Source organism: Pseudorca crassidens, chromosome 1 (genome assembly GCF_039906515.1).
Source record: "Pseudorca crassidens isolate mPseCra1 chromosome 1, mPseCra1.hap1, whole genome shotgun sequence".
Taxonomy (NCBI): domain Eukaryota; kingdom Metazoa; phylum Chordata; class Mammalia; order Artiodactyla; family Delphinidae; genus Pseudorca; species Pseudorca crassidens.
The window spans coordinates 133,047,562-133,066,007 of NC_090296.1; the positions used below are offsets into that span (position 1 = coordinate 133,047,562).

Sequence of the window (18,446 nt, forward strand, 5' to 3'; positions counted from 1 at the left end):
CAGAGAATGTGCATCTTAGACCAGGATAATGGTGAAGGTTGTTGGGAGATGCAGTTGGAATCCCAAAGCGCCAGCAGGACTGGCAGATGCATATGGGATGCATATGGGACAGCAGAGAAAGAGGAAGAGACAGTCGTGGGGCTGGAGCCCATGAGGGAGGGGTAGAGGGTGGGCACAGCCAGATCATCACGTGGGACAGAAAAAAAAAAAAGGATTTTGTTCTCTGTGTTGGAAAGTCGGTGCAGAGAGTTTAGATGGGGGGTGAGGTGACATAGTGACAGCTTAGCAAAGCAACTAATATTTATTGAGCACTTATTCTGTATCAGCCCTTATGACAACCCTGCAAGAGTCAGCTTCATTGTTATATCCATTCTATAGATGAGGACGCTGATGGACAGAGAGCTTATAAGGTATCTTGCCCTATATACCACACATTTAGTTAGGGCCAAACTTGATTAATTGATGTGCGTTGTAGGGTGTATTTTATTTTTCCTTTAGGGAAGTTACCATGTCTTTGGGTAACCATGCCCACACCCAAGGGGTTAAGAAACATTTTGATGTTTACCAGTTGTTTGCAGATGGGGCCAGAGACAATTTAGGTATTAAAATCTCACTAAATCTGTATCCATTATATGACTCATCTATCTCCTTCTTCCATGGGCCCCCCTCAAAAAATGATCATGGGTACATTCCCCTTACCTGTAAAGCATGTTCATGGTCACAGAAAATACATAGAGAACCACAGGTCTGCAGGTTTCTACATGGGAACTCTCACACTATGGTCAGAAGGTCTGAGACTAGTTAAAAAAAAATGGTTGTGGAATCCGGGCAGCAGCCACTAGGTAATCTCTTTATAAAGGTTGGTGTAATTTCTGTAAGACTCGTTTATTTTGCTCTCAGTTGGTTATCTTGACATTGTTGCCTTGAAGAGGTTATTGTGATTTAATTACAGACCAGGTATCTTACAAGATTCATTTGCTATCTCCACATCATTTTCTCATTTCTTTGGCTGTCAATCCCTGGGTGAAGGTGGGAGGGGGAGGCCTTCGTGAGGGGAGAGAATGTGGTAGCAATGAATGTTTACTGCACAAGAGCGCTCAGGGCTTCTGTTATAGTCTGGGGGTGGGGGAGGGAGTGGCGGGGAGCACGCAGGAATGTGACCTCCTGGGCCCCAGCCCTGATGAGCAGGGCGGGATTACAGAGGGACTGTAGTGTTAAAGTTAGGATTTTCTGGAAATGTAGCAGACTCCCCCGCACCCCTTGCCATTTGAGATTTTGAAACCCTACTTCTGTTTTGCAAGAGCCGAGAAGGGACCAGTTAATAGCTCTGATCATCTTGTCTCTGGAGAGAATTTATATCTCAATTTACCAGAAGACAGCTCTGGTATTAGGGCAACAAGAATGGTTTTATTCCTGTTTCCTCTTCCTGCACTCTGTTCCTATTTAATTCTTGCATTAAAACCATTCCTGGTGTGCTTGCTTCGGCAGCACGTATACTAAAATTGGAACGATACAGAGAAGATTAGCATGGCCCCTGAACAAGGATGATGCGCAAATTCGTGAAGCGTTCATATTTTTGAAAAACAAATACTGTATGCTAACACATATATATGGAATCTAAAAAAAAAAAATGGTTCTGAAGAACCTAGGGGCAGGGGCAGGACAGGAATAAAGACGCAGACGTAGAGAATGGACTTGAGGACACGGGGAGGGGGAAGGGTAAACTGGGACAAAGTAAGAGAGTGGCATGGACATATATATACACTACCAAATGTGAAACAGATAGCTAGTGGGAAGCAGCCACACAGCACAGGGAGATCAGCTCGGTGCTTTGTGACCACCTAGAGGGGTGGGATAGGGAGGGTGGGAGGAAGACGCAAGAGGGAGGAGATATGGGGATATATGTATATGTATAGCTGATTCACTTTGTTATAAAGCAGAAACTAACACACCATTGTAAAGCAATTATATTCGAATAAAGATGTTTTTTAAAAAAAAACATTCCTGGTAAATTAGAACATGCTCTGTGTTCAGGCCTTGTTTTGAAGAAGGGTTTTGAGTCTAAAAAATTTGATAGCCTCCCATCTATCATGGTGATTTCTGACTTTCCTAAGGGACTGTGTACTTGAGCGAGGCTTGTTCTTTTGTAAGAACCAGCCTCCCTGGGCCTGGGAAGTGGTGAAAGATGCTCTGCTGGGAGGGGAGCCATGGCAAAGGGTTGGACTTGGGGGACTTCAGGATGCAGCATATCAACTGTTGGTGTGTTTGGAAATTTGAAAAGTAATATTAAGAATTAAAGTTGTACAAAACCTCCTAAGATTTCTACCATGGCTGTATAAAGTTTGAGCATGGTGCTATCAGTTTAAAAGTGGACAACTTAAAAATTCCACCTCTTTTGGAAATTTGTTGCCACCTCTACCCCAATTCGGCAGTCTTTAGATAAACTGACAGCCCCCATTTACCAACAAGGAAGAACCTTCGATTTTTGTTTTTTATTATTATCTTTTAAATAGCAGGGTGGTGAGAGATACGGTGTGTGACTCAGCAGATGGGAATTTCTTTAATAACACACTGGGTGTGTAAGCATTAGCCCTGCTCCCCACAAGCAGCTCTGCAGAATGCCCTCCGCCTGTTTGGGGACAGACCTGGCGACCGAGAGAGGCAGCCCAAACTTCCCTAGAGGAGGCAGACTCGGTGGTGGAATCTGAGGGATTCTCTTTGTTTCATTTGTTTTCCCTCTGTCTTGGAAAACACGGACGCAAATCCAGTCCGGCTCCTGCAGCTGCTGAGGCAAAGCAGGCTTTTTATGAATGAGGCCCAGGAGGGGGAGGAGAGGGCTTGTGTTACAGCAGCAGTTAGTTGGGTAATGCATTTCATTCACTCCCAGCCATCTAGCCCCGGCTGTATTTTAAAGGATATTGTTCATTTTTTGTCGATTCAAATTAGACTTTTCTGCCCCTTGTGCAACTGTGTGTAACTTAGAACACTAAGCATGTTGTGTGCGTTAATTTTTTTTTCGTTTGTTTTGTTTTTTCTGAGTGTTTGCTCATTTAGTTGGAGGAAATGGTAAGAGAAGTGAACTGGGAAAAGGGAAAAAAGGCCTTGTCATCCCTGGGGGCGTTGGTTACATCTCTGTCCCCAAGCCACCCAAGAGGAGGCAGGTGGGGTCCCTGTGCCCAGCCCTGAGAGTGGAGCGCTGATTATGGGCCACCTATTACCTGGTGCCCCAGGTCTGCACGTGCTGGCTCCCTTGCCCTGTCCCCCTCTCCTGTTCCCAGTGGGCAGCTCATTATTTGTGGCACTTGAAGCCTCATTGTTGTGGTCACAGGGTTGTGTGAATTGGAAGCTGTGTGACAATGCTGGCCCCCCTCCCTGCCACCGCTTCCTGCTGGGAGCAGAGAGAAGAGGGCAGGCATTGTCTTGGGCATAAATGAACCTCTATCAAAACAAACACCAGAGAGAGGGGCGGCTGGGTTACAGCTGCCCCTGTGAGCCCCGGCAGAGGGCCGCCGTCCTCGCAAAGAGCGCTTTAAGCCTGGATGAGGCGTGTCCTCGCTGACTGTCCTGTGCTCAAAGAGCGAACCCCAAACCGACGGGCCATCCACACCACCCTCAAAATGATTCCCCATATCAGAAATGCCGGATTTGTGTCCTTGAGCATGGTTGGGGGAAGAGAATTACCCCGAGGCATCATGGCTGTATATGAAGGATAACGCTATTGTAAAGTTGTTCTGCCAGAGAGGTTAAGCACACCCTTCTCCAACGTGGACACTGAGAACAGAGATAGAGACGATTAGGCTGTTTTTTTGCTCCAGCTTTTAAATAGGACCCTTCCCTCCCCATTGCTAGTGGTGCTTTAAGGCACCTAATGCCTGATGTCACGAACTCTCCAGATGTGCCAAGCGTCTTTCTTTAGTTCTCCATGTTTTGATGTTGTATAAACACAACTGGCAATACCCCTAATGCCCATTGCCCAGCACCAGTGTGGAAGCTCACCATTGCATGCCTGACTCGCTTTCCTGGTTGCCCTGGTTTCTCTCCTGTGTGGGTGTCGTGTGTCCCATTAACACCACATGCCCCTCCCCAGCCTAGAATGCCACATCTGGGCTGTTTTAGGCATGGGTGATATGAGTTCGGTTTCTTTTTTTTTTTTTTTTTAACTGTAAAAGGAAAGTCTTTCATTGCAATTATACCAAAGGAAGGGATGAGAAGGAATGCATTAAGGACTTGATATAAACAGCTAGTCTTGGGTCCTAATTGTCCCGTTTCTCTTTTTGGCCAGCAGCCAACATGATGTCACTGTGTCCACGTCCTGAGGGTCTGAATTAAAGGCACACTGCATGGGCCAGCTCTGGGTACAGCGATGGCTTTGGCTTTGAAGTTCAGTTGGGGTCCTGATTAGAAAAAATTTGGGGTAAGCTGACCCAGGGCATGGCTGGCTGGTTCTAAGATGTGACTCTGGCCTGAGCCTTAGTACTAACATTGGTAGGTCACTTAAGTCCACAGGCTAGGCCCTTGGAGGACTTCAGGACTTAAGGAAGGAGAAGGGATAGAGAAGGATTGCAATAAGAAATAAAACAAGGAACAAGAGAGAACTGCCATAGAAGGAGAGGGAGCAGAACACTTCCAAAGGGGTATTTCCTTATTTAGGAGATTGAGTCATTATAGTGGATGACTGTGCCACTGGCGGCAAAACCATTTTAGTTGAAGGAGCACACCCTGGGTGGCCCAGTGGTTAAGTTGTCAGCAGAGGCAGGGACTGTAGCCTCCTCCTTCTGAAAGATGGGTAGAAAATGGAAGAGGGGAGATAACACAGGACTGAGGAATGTTTGGGGTTTTGTTTTGTTTGGCTTGAGGGTGGAGGATTGCACCCATGAGGTCAAGGAAGCCAGAATTGTCAAATTCAAGAAGCGTCTCAGATGTTTTGACCAACAGCAACTTTGGAGAGCAAAGTGTATACAGGCTTTGAACTTACCTCCTTGAAAGACTAGACAAATTCACATTGAAAGAATGGATCCCATCATCGCCATGGTCTTGTCTACGTGCAGACATCTTCTGTATGCATTGTATTTGTCTGGCATCATTGGAACAGAAGTTTTTTGCTTGAGTTGATTTCCCAAGTAATCAAAGCTCCCTTCTCAGAGTGCAAGATATTTACATTTTTCTCTTAATTTTTGTTCATTAACAGCACTTTGCTGTCTTTAATGTGGATCATTTTCTTGGCATTCCAGGGCACTATTGTGAAAGCTGATGCCTCCGAATCTGTTGCTATGTGGGGCTCCAATTTTTCCTTAACTTAAATGGCCTTGGACATCTATGCATGTTTACATTTTATGCATTTGGTGTATTCTCCTTGTATGCAGGGATTGCGAATTCTGACTTAGTCTATCTGTCTCTCGGTAACGTAGATAACTGTGAATATTTATAAATGATTTTTGCTGAAGCTCAGAGGACTTTTGCTTTGCTTTTATGTCAGCATCAGGTTCCAAGTGTTTCGTGGTTGAGGTACTAGAATCCTGTTCATCAGGTCCATGGAGCATTAAACACATACTCATATAAACACATACTCGGCTATGAACTCCAAATGGGAAAGATTTTTATTTAATGATTTTAGATTTTTGAGCCACTTCTGTTTATATCGCTATATTTTTGTCTCTCATATTCATGGTCTTCAGCAAGTCAGATCCCCTAAGAATTTTTGGTTCGTTTATCTTATATTTTTTTTACACATAGCTCTTTATGTTTTCCCAGACAGGAATTGCGCTACTTGAATTGAAAAGTAAATGTAATATGTAATGTTCTGTTGGTAATTGTTTGTTTCTACTTTAGGCTGACACTGAACTAATGATTTTTTAATTGTACCTGGCTTGAAACACAATGAAAAAGTGATTTCCTACTGCTTTTTTCCCTTAAGCTGGTTCAGTAACTTGAAGGTAATTAAAAATGTACAGACCTCAGGAATGTATTTATATTCCATAGTCATGGGTTGACCAAGTAGTGCTCATGTATAATAGCTGGATGGGATGTACGAACACTGATAAATGGTAATGAGTAGCCTGTTTTATATATTTATTATGTTATTATTTATTTAGAGGAATAAAAAAATCTTTTCTCTGTAGTTCTAGAATGCCGTGAAATGTCTGTTTGAGGCATTATCCTGCCATTTTTACAGGGTGATCTTCCTCTTCTGAATGGTGTTACATGTTGCCAGTATCCCAAGGGCTGGTTTGGGACTAAGGCAAAGGATTTAGGAGGCACAAGTGAAAGGGAAGAAATAAACACATGCCTTTTCTTCTTAAAAGAAGGGTAGTAGTTAGCTTGTTGATTTAGCTTCGAGACTGTGGAGGATGAAGCCTGCACTGCAGGGTAAGTAATGTAGGGGGAGACCCTGAAGGGGAGGTTACGGGGTGGTAGACGGGGCACACACAGTATTGTGACTGTGAGTTGGGAAGGAGAGTGCTAAGAGTATTTTCTGAGTCACAGCCACTCAGACAATACTCGCTAATCCATTTGTTTGAAGATACAGTGAACTGGAGAGGATAAACAAAAATGGGAGATTCTTGCAGATAAGAAATCCAGGATAATTATTCACCAGAGTTTGAAATCATCACCATATTCAAGGACATTTTCTTTTGGGGTGGTTTTATATCTAAGGTTTGCATTTAGATGATGCATGATTCAAAATCCTGGGGTATTAGTGGAGTATCTAAGGTACACGGAAATTGCATTTGAGGATACTCCTGTTTAAACTTTCTGCTGCCAGAGTTGGCAGGCAAGTGAAAAGTTGAAAGAAATTTGGATAGGTCTTGTTCCCCACCCCCTTCCAAAGCTGATACTCACTTTGGGTGGAATGTTTCTCATTTTTTACAGGGCTAATATTCCTCGAGGATTGTTTTCCCCAAAGCGGGCACTCATAGACCCTAAAATTGGGCAGAGCAACAAGACCAGTCTTCCAAATGGCAGTCTGCATGTTAATGTGCTTTTGTGCTCATCCTTTCCAGAAGGTGTCGGTGTGTTTATATGGTATCTTTGTGTGTGGGAGTGATTCAAGGCACTTTGCATCTGCCCACCCTCACCTCCAGCACCCCTGAAATGCAGCCCCTCTTGTCTCTCTTAGTTGCCCTGTAAGTGGTGACCTGTGATAACTCCAGGAGGGTCAGGAAGAAGGATTTGTTTTTCTTGTCTTGCTTAACGAATAAAACCTTTAACCGTGGCCCTTAAAAGAACCTCTAAAATCCTAAAGTAGCTCTGATAAGTTGTTATCATAAATTATTTTTCGTTAGCTAACATGAAGGCCTCAAATACCCTTTTCTTTCTGATTGGTGGGCTGTACGACCAAAACCATTTCTAATAGTTTTGTCAGCTTGTTAGGGAAGACAAAGTGCACTTTTGGTCCTTTGAACTAGGAAAGCACTAGCCATGCACTTCCCACGGCCCTTCTGCAGGGTGAGTATTAGACAGAATTTGTTAGGGGACCGGGCAGGAGGCAGGTGCAGATGTGTGTCTGCAAAGGGCCAGAATCAACGTGGACCTACACATGTTCCCGTCCAGTCTCTGGTTCCTTACCTGTTTCAGGTTTCTGTTAGAGTCTGTCTTTGTCTTAATCTTTTCGGTGCTTTTGGTGAGCTACTTAGGAATGTTGTGGGGAGGGCTGGGATGGGTCGGCACAGTGATTTTGGTGAGGCCCAAGAGTAGGCCAACAGTCCAGGACTGTCTTATGTATCAGAGGAAGATGCAGAAAGAGTCGTCACATGTCCTCTTGTCAGCCCTTCCTGCCCCCTCCCACCAACCCCGCTCCTCACTTCTGGGCTCCAGGGAAGAAGGCCTCCCTGCTGCCCCTGACCAGCTGTTCCTTGAGTGCAGCAGCGGCTCTGGGAACTCTCCAAGGAGGCCTCCTTCCTGTGGTTGTCGCTCCACTTGTACAGCTAGTCCACAAGCACCTCAGGACAAAATGCAGTCTCTCTCTCCCCATCCCCTCTCCTCTTCCTTCCTATATTTGGAAAGTCTGGGGCTAGCCTGGCAAGAAAGTGGGAGACGGGGTGCAGGAGGAAGAACTGGGAGCAAATGAATGATGCTTCTGTCAGAGGCGTGCAGGCTCTAAGAAAGTAAGAATGTAACCGCAATGCCTTGTCCATCTGCTAAGCCCCCTTGAAGTGGGCTCAGCTCCGTGTGCCACGCTGACACTGTGAGGCCAGCGTGGGCCCAGCCCATCTTGCAGCGCCTGTGCTAGTATCTCCCAGCTGAAAGTTCTGCCCCTCCCTTCCCTTCATTTTTTCTTGATAAGAGCTAAAAAAAATTTTTTTCTTTAAATTCTGGTTGAATAATAGGAGCCTCCCTCTATAATTGGCATGTGTGGGAATATATATTAAATAAACACCTTCTAATAGGTGTTACCAGAACTCCTATGGGAATTCTTTCACAGTGTTTTTTCAGCATTGAGAGGAGAAAGGCTAAGGATGTCTCTTGCCCTATAGTCCTTCTTGTGAACATGTGCTGAAAGCCAGGAGTGGTCCTGTGCCTGGAAAAGTCCATTCTCTGGTGTTAGTAAGTGATAGACAAGGGTGTGTATTTACCAACATCAGGCATCCACAAAATATTGACGTAAGTGTTTTAGGGTACAGCTGGCCCTAAACCTGACACGACAGTTAATATCATGCAAGTTGAAAGTTTTGTAAGTTCTGATGTGATGCGTTCTGTGGGCATTGAAGTCAGAGCTCCCTTGCTCATCCCCAGCGCTCGCAGATCATACCCCTGTGCCTGGCTCACAGCTCCTCAATACGATGCTTTGTTCATTGTAGCATGGTGGGATTTTTATAGATTCAAATAAGTTGGAGGTAGTTTCACATTTTTAACAGCTAAAAACATACTAATCATAAAGCTTAGATTCTCCCAAGTAGGGCGTTGAACACAGGCTGCATCCTGGATGTATTGACAGAGGAACCACATAGTGTGATGGATTCTTTGTCCCTTGGAGCTTCCCTTTGCCTCCCCGAATGCTATATGGTCTAGGCAGCTTTCTAGAGACTTTCCTTATGCAACATGTACCTGTACAAGAAATGTACTCCTTTGTGCCGTCTGAGGCATTTGGGTTGTATGGAGCTTGTTAAATTTCGATTCCCGGCATAGTTTCAGATGTGGATGTATGCTTAGAGAAAGGGTAGGGGCTAAAGCCATCCACGGCTGCCAGATGGGGTTCCGTCCTGGCTCTGTTGCTTACTGGGTGTGACACCCGTGCCTCTGTTTCCCCCTCTGTAAGATGGCATGAACAGTGGTGCCCCCTCGAGGGTTTGTGAGTTTAAAGTGAACCAGTGACCGTGAGGACTTTACAGTGGTGCCTGGACCACAGTAGAACACTGTCCGTGGAAGTGTAAGCCATCGTCACTTTTGTCAACATCACCAGTCATTAATGCATGCACTGTCCCCTGGCTTTTTTTTCTTTCATCCAGCAGTTAGGATTTTCTGTCAAACAAAAGAAAGCCTCTATGTTTCACACAGTGTACGTTCAGAGGAAACAACAGCAGCTGTATGAAAATAGTAATGTTCCTTGCAGAGTCATTATTTGTAGATTTAGTCAGAATGTTTGATCTACAAGTTTTTGTTATAGATATTGTCTTGTAATTGGAAAATTCTCTAAGAGCAGCTCCAATGAACATTCCTTTTTGATGGTTGAGGTGTCACTTTTGTGTGGTAAATAAGCTGTGATGCAAAGACACCAAATACATGTTGTTCAGGACAGGCATTTGTGACAGCATGGCATGGGACAGAGTGATGTTGGGTATCCCCACGAGGAGCTTAGATCAACCCAAGGGAAAGTCACATTTGTTGGTGTAAGAGCCATTAATATTAGAAAGAATTTAAAAATAATAATAAGGTATTGGGATATCAGTTAGCACCAAATTAGATAACTACAACTAAATAGCCTTTCATTAATTCTGAAACCTGAAGTTGAAAGATTTCCATTTTCCTCATCAATATGTTTATCTCCCTCAAAAATGTTTCCAGCTGTGGGATAGATTATGAAGAATTATTTCACTTTGATTTTTAATATTACCAATGCAGCAATTTTGCAATGAAAGAACAGTGGCTATAGGAATGACTCTTTAGCCCTCCAGGACTACTGTGTATACCTGTGTTGCCAACAACACATGGGAACTTAAAAGGCTGGTGAGTTTACTATCCATCCACTGAGAACGCTATAGGCCCTTATGGGTTTTTGTACTGGAGTCATGATGATGAATGTGACATGGACTTCACTTATAGTCTGTGCAGGTATAGGGGAAGTATGTTCTTGAAAGATTCCTATCAGACAGTTAAGATTAGAGGCTTTTTAGATGCGAACCTATTCTGAATGTTCCAGGCCCTCCAGGTGCTAGGTGAGGTGACTGCAGGGTTGATCTGGTGTGGATAATGAAACTCTGAGCAGGGCACATGTCCCAAGGTTCTGGCTGAGCCCCTTTGACATTCCACAGGGCCCTGACTCTGACTCTGCCCGGGCACGTACTGGAGGCAGCCTCAGGGTGGCACAGGGATTCGGGGCACGGCTAGTGGCACTTCAGGGTGCTGGGAGGCTTACCGACCTCCTGTTGTAAACTTGGATTAGTCTTTTTCCAGAGCAGCTGAGATTGGACTCTGCCACCTCAGGGTCAGGAGCTGGAAGTGCTGGCTTATGCTCAGGTGGATCCCGGAGAAGAGCTGTCAGCGTGAGCTCCATGCCTCCCAGGTCCTGCCGACTCAAGAGGCTTGCCCAGCGCCAAGGCTCTGGGCGTTGGGAGTGCTGCCTGCCTGCCAGCCAAGAGATGCGAACCACCGCAGTGAACTGGCAGTGAATTAGCAGGCTCTTAAACTGCCATTTTTTCTCCATTCTGTGTTTTTATAACTCTGCTGCGTAGACACCAGATTATAAATCCTGTGCACATAGTCTTAGAGTTTCTGGATTCAACCCCAGAGAAGACTCATTTGGTTTTGAGGAATACTTAAAGAAAATGTTGGTCAGTTCCATTTTCCCACTTAGAGTGCTGCATAAGGGCTCTGCTGTGACAGCCAGACGTGTCCACACAGCCCTCGGGGAGTGTCTGCAGTGGACTCAACTGCTTTGGAGGGAAATGTTTCCAATGGGTTTCCCATCCTCCATCTTTGTTGCTAAAATTGTGTTCCCTGTGTTGTGTTTTGTTAATGTAATGAGAACCCACTACCCCTACTGTGGGGTCTAGGTGGGAGAAGACTGGGCCATCCAGGACTAATACAGGGCTTGGCATGGGCTCTGTAGGTGTGCTCCATCCTGAGGGGGATCCAAACTGGTCCTCACTTTGGGGATTTTGGGTGCACTAAGCAAAAAAGAGGTCAGGAGAGGTCATGAAAGTCAGTTTTATGGTTTGAGTGAAGGCCAACCTTAGAAAATGGGGCCCAGGGTGTTGAACTTTATGGTGGAAGGCGTAGGGGGCGGGGGGGGCAGTTTTTTCCTTGCCTCTCTGTGTAACCTGACCAGCGCCCTGCTCTCTGCTTTCTAGTGGTCAGTGGCCATGCTGTTTGCTTAGTATCTGCATTATATCAATATGGTGTGTTAGAACCTAACTATTGCCAAATTACAGTGTGACATATTTTAGATAAGATTCCCCACCTCATCCCCAAACCAGCACTCTGCCATTTAAAAATGAAAAGTTAAAATGTTTTATTTTAGTCTTCTGGGATAAATTAATCTTGAGAAGAGCAATATTTATCGAACATTTATGTATGTATATGGCCATCCCTTTATATCTTATTCATAAGTGAGCAATTCTCTTGTAAAACAAAGATTCCAAATAATTTTCTTAAGTTTGACTCAAGGTTTGAAAAACAATAGCCCATGCCACCAAAGCAAGCCCGTCATACCTGTTTTTGTAAATAAAGTTTTATTGGAACACATTCATACTCCTTTGCTTACCTCTGTGGCTGCTTTCTTGCTATATGACACAAACAGCACAGTTTTCAAATCTCTTTACAGAAAAAGTTTACTGAACACCAGTGTATTTGGTAGAGGAATAACTAGTCTCTCCTTGAACACCTTCATGTCCAAGAACCTCTTCATCTTATGAGGCAACTTGTTTCATTTTCAGACAACTTAAGAATGCTAGAAGATTCTTCCTTTTTAGAAACAAACAAAACCCTACTTCCTTATAACCTGGTTCCTTTGTGTTGGTTCTATTTGTATCTTACGAACCATAAAAAATAAGGCAAATATCCCTTCAAGATAGTTGCCCTTTTGAATATGTGAGGACAGCTATTCTGTACCCTCTGAATATTTCCTTCTCCAGATTCAACATTTCCTGTTCCTTTACATGTTCTTTACTCCATTTGATAAATTCTAGTTTAACAACCCTCTAAACCATGTCCCAGAGAATTAAAATGCCATCTTTGAGGGTTGTAGCCAATAGAAATCAGACCCAGACTGTTGACTAGCCTTATTTTGGATGCCGTGGCCCCTGGGATGCAGCTGAAGACTGTGTCATCTTTTTGGAACTCATTGACATGGGCCAGCAAAGCACCTTGGACTCTCTGACCCTTTCAGCTATTAGCCACGTCACCAGTGTATTATGCTTACATTGTTGTTATTTTTCATTAGAACTTTTTTTTTTTTTTTTTTTTTTTTTTTGCTGTACGCGGGCCTCTCACTGTTGTGGCCTCCCCCGTTGTGGAGCACAGGCTCCGGACGCGCAGGCTCAGTGGCCATGGCTCACGGGCCCAGCCGCTCCGCGGCATGTGGGATCTTCCCAGACCGGGTCACAAACCCGTGTCCCCTGCATCTGCAGGCGGACTCTCAACCACTGCGCCACCAGGGAAGCCCTCATTAGAACTTTTTAAAACTTTGTTGTATGAGATTTGGACCCTCTTTCCAACCTGATCTTTTTATATCCTGTTTTATCTATTTGCCCTTGCTCTCAACTTTATCTTTGAATTTCATATGTATGTTGTCCAGGTCCCTCTTTGAGGCCTTGTCCTTGGGCTTAGCCCTGGATCATCCCCGTGGACTTGACTCCAGATGAGCTGCCTTCACAAGTGTCATGAAATGTACTACTGTTGGCAAGCGACCATCAGCCCATTATCTTAAGTCCATAGACCCACTTCCTTTCTCTTATGCTGTTCTAATCTTCAGCTGAAAAGCAGTGGTTTAAGTGGCTTTGCTGGCAGTGCTGATGAATTGGGAGGTCCTCTTCAGATGTTCTCATCATCCTCTTGACTTGAACGAAGGGTACTACCTGGGGCCATGAAAGTTTTGACTTAATTGACTTGTGCTACCTTTCTCTATTAATCATGCCTTTTTGTGTACTGTGATTCTGGTGCTTTGATATCTTGAGGCCTTGCTCACTCTGGAGAGACTGTCCCTCCCAGAACTAGTTAATATCTAGAGACAGTAAGTGAGTACACCTTTCATGTGTAAACTAAGCAATCCAGAGGCCATGCCCTCCTCCGTCCTTCCAGCTCCCGTATAGGGCTCTCACGCTCAGGTCCATTATCCACCTGCCCTCCTCACCCCAGGGCCAGGTACCAGCCAACTAGGGACAGCCCCTACACCCCAGAGCCCACTGCAGTATTCAACTCCAGCCAATCCTAAGCCTGCTTACCCTGCCTCACCCATTCCTTCCTGCAGAAGCCACAATTAAAGCTCTTGTTCATGTTTCCCTCTGCCTCCTGACTGACCTGGTGCTTCCCTGTGTGGCTCTGTGCGGCCTGGTGCAGCACTCCTCTTGGGAACTGCAGGTAACAAACTGTCTTTTCAGTGGCAGTCGTCTCCCAATCTGCTGGTCTCACCATACGTGAGTAACAATAAACCCACCCTTATAAAACATGTTGAGATTGTCATATGCTGAGAAATGGATGAAGATTAGGGCAATTTACTGGATGCAGAGTGGACCCATCAATTCCTTATGTCTGAGCTCTGAGACTGGAGAAAAGGTGTAACGGAGCCTGAGTACTGAGAAATTCCTCTTCTGGTGAAGTAGGTTGGAGATACCCAACCCAGCTCCATCATTATGACTCCATATGTTGAAAATCACAATGAGTTTTGACAACCTAGCTCCATCCAATGGGAAAAGGTTCGTAATAGACTCTGGTCTGGCATAGTCGAGGTTTTTTACTTTCAGTGCTGAAGCCCAGGCAAATGCGAAAGCATCCCTCAAGTGTTGTGTCAATCGTGAGATAAGCAAAGTCGGTGCAATGCTGAATAAACTGGAATCTCCTACTTGAGCCTTATAACAAATGAAGCACATGATTGTGGACTGCTCGCCTCACTAGGTCCTATCGAGAAACCAAGATTAAACTTTAAAATACATTTTAGTTTAAGTTACTGGCATGAATGATAAATCCCTTCAGAAGAACACTTTACCATGCAGCTAAAGGTCCTTTTTCTGCCCCGATGTCGCATTGATTGCTGTAGCCTTATATGGTTTGTTGACATGGTTTGAAAAACAAAAATGTATAAGCTCTCCAGATGGCTTTCAGAGGGTTTATTAGTATCTTGGCCATTTGAAACTCCATTTCATCTAAATTGGGAGAGTGAAAGAGGTGAGTAGGAGAAAGACCATTAAAACAGGAGGAGAAGAAACCTCTTTGTGTCAAATGTCAGTGGCTCAGACTGGGAGAGTGGCCATTCTGAATTACTGGAAATAGAAAGATGATTTTTAAGCTTTCTTAGTGGAAATATTCTAACTGGTAAATAAGGGCATTCTGGCTGAGGCACTTTCTTGTACCTGTGGGGAAAATCAAACTTAAATTCTGAAAGGGAATCATAATGCTTTATATTTTTAAACACAAATGATGTCTTTTTCAAGCAGCACCTATAAAGTAATGAGCTTTATTCTTTAGTTCATGCTTTTTTTTAAACCAGGAATAGGAATTAGTACAAAAATATAGGCACTCACTTAAATTCTATTTAATTCCGAAAGAGTATGAAGATATAAGATATAAAAACAGGAACATTTTGAAAGTTTCAGCTTATTACAATTTAAAATCATGGATGACATTTCATAGAAAGTTTAAAAGAAATCACCAGCATAAAATTGTGTGATTGGAATTTTAGAGCAAACAGCTCTCTTCTGGTGAAAGGAGAGCGTCCTGGATAAAGCCAAAGGCAAGGGAAAACCTGGGGAACAATGGCCATTGTCTTTAATGGGTGCTGTTCCTTTTCCTCCTGGTAACAGCCTCTTCCTTTCGTAAAGGAATCACTGCAGTGAAGTTACTGAATAAATGAGGAGGGGGAATCACACCCATCCTTCTGCAGCGGAGAGAGGCCCAGGCCGTGAAAGCAGGCCTTTGTGTGCTCTGGGCTGGGCCCATGGCAAACAGGGCACAATCCAGCTATTGTTTGTTTGGGAAAAGCTACAGCATCCTATTGCAATTATTTACGGAAGAAAAGATTTGATGTTTTTGGAAGAGGTTGGGTGTGTGGGGATGTGGGAGGGAGGGAGACTCACCTCTTGTGCCATCCATTCCCCAACTCTCAATGTGTAGGAGAGAGTGTTACGTGATCCCAGGTGTTGGGGCAGTGCAATTCAAAGCATCCCCAGCTTTGGTCACAGGAATGAGAGAGGGGTTCACCTTCCCCTACGTAAGGCTGATGGGAGGCAGCTCTGTTCCCTTTGAGCCTTCCAGTCCCTCTGACTTTTTGATGCTTTCTTGTACTATTGCCCACACTCCCTCCACGCTGGCTGAAGTCTGGACCTGTTGTGTTGATTGTTAACTAAACGTTAGTGAAAATGAGAACATGTTTGCAGCATCACCACTCACCCTCAGTGTGCATCCTGAAGCTGGCTGCTCTCCCCTCCTCCAAAGGGGTGTCCCACACTCCTGAACAACGGGCATTGCTTGAGACGCTGTTTCTGACCCCCCAGCCCACATTCCCAGTCCTCTCCGATTGGAATTCATGTTCTAACAATTACAGCCCTCCTGCCTGTGCCCACTTCATCTCCCCTCTCAAACATCTGCCTTTCTCTCCTGTGGCGTTCATCATGCCCTTCTCCCTCTGAAGCTTCCCTGACCCTAATCAGGGGTCTTTCACTGATTTCCCTGACCATCTGTGATTTGAGCGCCCAGCTCTCCTCAGGACTCTCCCAGAAATTCCGATCAATAACTCCAAGAGCTGATTGGTACCTTGCCCATAGCAGGCCATCAGGAATTTGTGTGTTTACTGTTCCATTATACATTTTCCTTTATAGAATCATCATTCTTCATACTGCATTTGTGTGCAGACCGCCCTTTTCAAAGATCCAGTAATTCAGAAGCACCTGTGTATATGGAGTATGGTAGAAAGAAAAGACATCGATCCTGGTTGGCGGGTCTCTCCCCATCTGTCCTCCCCTTCTTTGGCCTCCACGAGTTGCCTTAGGTTTCTGGAGCAGCTCAAGCCTGGGCCCTTGAGAAGTTGCGTGCACACTGGGGACTAACTTTGCCTCTCCTTGGGCCTGCGTGCTTTTGTTCCCCAGGCCTGTGCTTTAACATAACACTGAGACTTGATGCTCCCCGGAGTGAACAAATATGAATAACTACTCACTGTAGGTATTACCATTAATTATTCTCTCCTGTCCCACTTGGTCCCCAGAGGACTCTGAGATTGGCACAAACACGATGACTTTCTTTGGGAGGTGGGAGTGGGCCGGGCTCAGAGAGTGGCTGGAAATGCCCAGTTTAAGTTTGAAACCTGCAAAGGCAGGTTCATCCACTTACTTATCAATTTAACTGATACTTAGCATCTACTCGATGTCCTGTCCCGATATAGCAGTGAATGAGATGGAATCGGTTTCTACTGGGTTGGGGATGGGGTGGTACTGTGTTAGGCTGAGGAGTCAGGGAAGCCTCTCTGAGAAGGTGGTTGCTAGGGTCAGCCATGGGACGTTAAGGGAGAAGAGCAAGAAGAAAAAGCCGTGAAGTGGATGCAGACTGGTGCCCAGGAGGCTGGAACTTGTCAGAGGAGGGAAACGGTGTGTTAAACAGCTTGGGACGTGATACCAAAATACCAGCGCCTAGGTGGCTTAAACTAGAGCCATTTATTTCTCACACTTCTGGAGGCTGGAAGTCTGAGATCAGGGTGCCGGCATGGTTGGGTCCTGGGGAAGGATCTCTTCTGGCTTGTAGATGGCTGCCTACTCGCTGTGTTCACACACGGCAGAGGGAGATCTGGTGTTTCTTATAAGGACACTAATCCTGTTGTATCAGGCCCTTACCCTGATGACCTCTTTAACCCTGATTACCTTCTCAAAGGCCACTCCAATACAGTCACGCAGGGGTTAGGGCATCAACATAGTAATGGGGGTGGGGGACACGCATGCAACTCAGTCCATAGCACTGAGTTATGAGATGAACCAGAGTGGTAGGCAAGAGCCAGAGCAGGTGGGGCCCGTAGGCTGTGGCAAGAGTGACAACTTACTTGACCTGCAGCAGGGAGCCAGTGATAGGTTAGAAACAGACACGCTCTGATTTATATCTTATAACAATCACTCTGGCTGTTGTGTGGAGAATGGACCAGAGCCTGGGGAGGGGCAGTAAGACCAGTGAGGAAGCTGTTGGGATAACCCAGTGGAGAGATACAGGTGGCTTGAACTAAGCTGGGTGTCAACCTTGGGATTAGTGACATTTGGGGTCAGATACGTCTTGGCTGGGGGAGGGGGGCTGTCCTGTGCATTGTGGCGAGTTCAGCAGCATCCCTAGTCTATACCTACTAGATACCAGCACTCCCTCCCTATGACAATCAGTTGCCAGATGTGCCTGGGAAGGGGATGGGGGTCACTGGGGTGGGGCAAAATCGTCCCCTGATCACCTCGGGATCAGAGTGATAGCAACTGATAGTGAATTGATCTAGGAATATCTGGGGATTTGTGAAATGTATAGAATATGAAGAATGGAGGGAGAAAAATAAAGATAACAGAGACTTCTTGGCTTGGATAGAACAGGGGATGGAGGTGTTGGTTCCTGAGCTGGAAGGGGAGTGGGGGAGGAACAGGTCTGTTCGGGAAGCGTGTAGAAGAAGCAGGATCTCTGTTTTGCATTTGCTCAGTCTGCAATGCCTCTTAGACACCCAGGGGAAGAGCTAAGAGGGAGCTGAATATCGGAGTGTGGGGTTCAGCAGTCAGGGATGAAGGAAGCATTTGGGATCATCTACTGTTGCTGCCCTTGGAGGAAGGATGAAATGACCTAAGGGTTTTCAAACTCTTTAGTCTTGGGACTCCTTTACCTGGTTAAATATTGAGAGAACCCCAAAGAGCTTTTGTTTATGTGAGTTATATCTATGGAAAAGTAATATTGAATAGGTAAAAAATATTTATTGAATAGGTAAAAAATATTTATTAATTCATCTAAAAAATAATAAACCCATTACATGTAAACATATTTTTGTGGGGGAGGGACCTTATCCCCCTCCATCAAAGTAGTGAGGCGAGAGGTGATGTGTTTGAAAATCTCTTTAATGTCTGGCATAATAG

At 45.0% G+C, this 18,446-nt stretch overlaps 1 protein-coding gene and 1 non-coding gene across 4 annotated transcripts in view; both read left to right on the forward strand.

The window, feature by feature from the left end:
* Nucleotides 1-18,446, forward strand: part of IGF1R (insulin like growth factor 1 receptor) — a 307,863-nt gene that overhangs the window by 152,377 nt on the left and 137,040 nt on the right. The window lies entirely within an intron of this gene.
* LOC137208223 (U6 spliceosomal RNA) lies at nucleotides 1,473-1,579 on the forward strand. Its single transcript, XR_010935544.1, has one exon. It is a non-coding gene; the product is annotated as a U6 spliceosomal RNA (small nuclear RNA).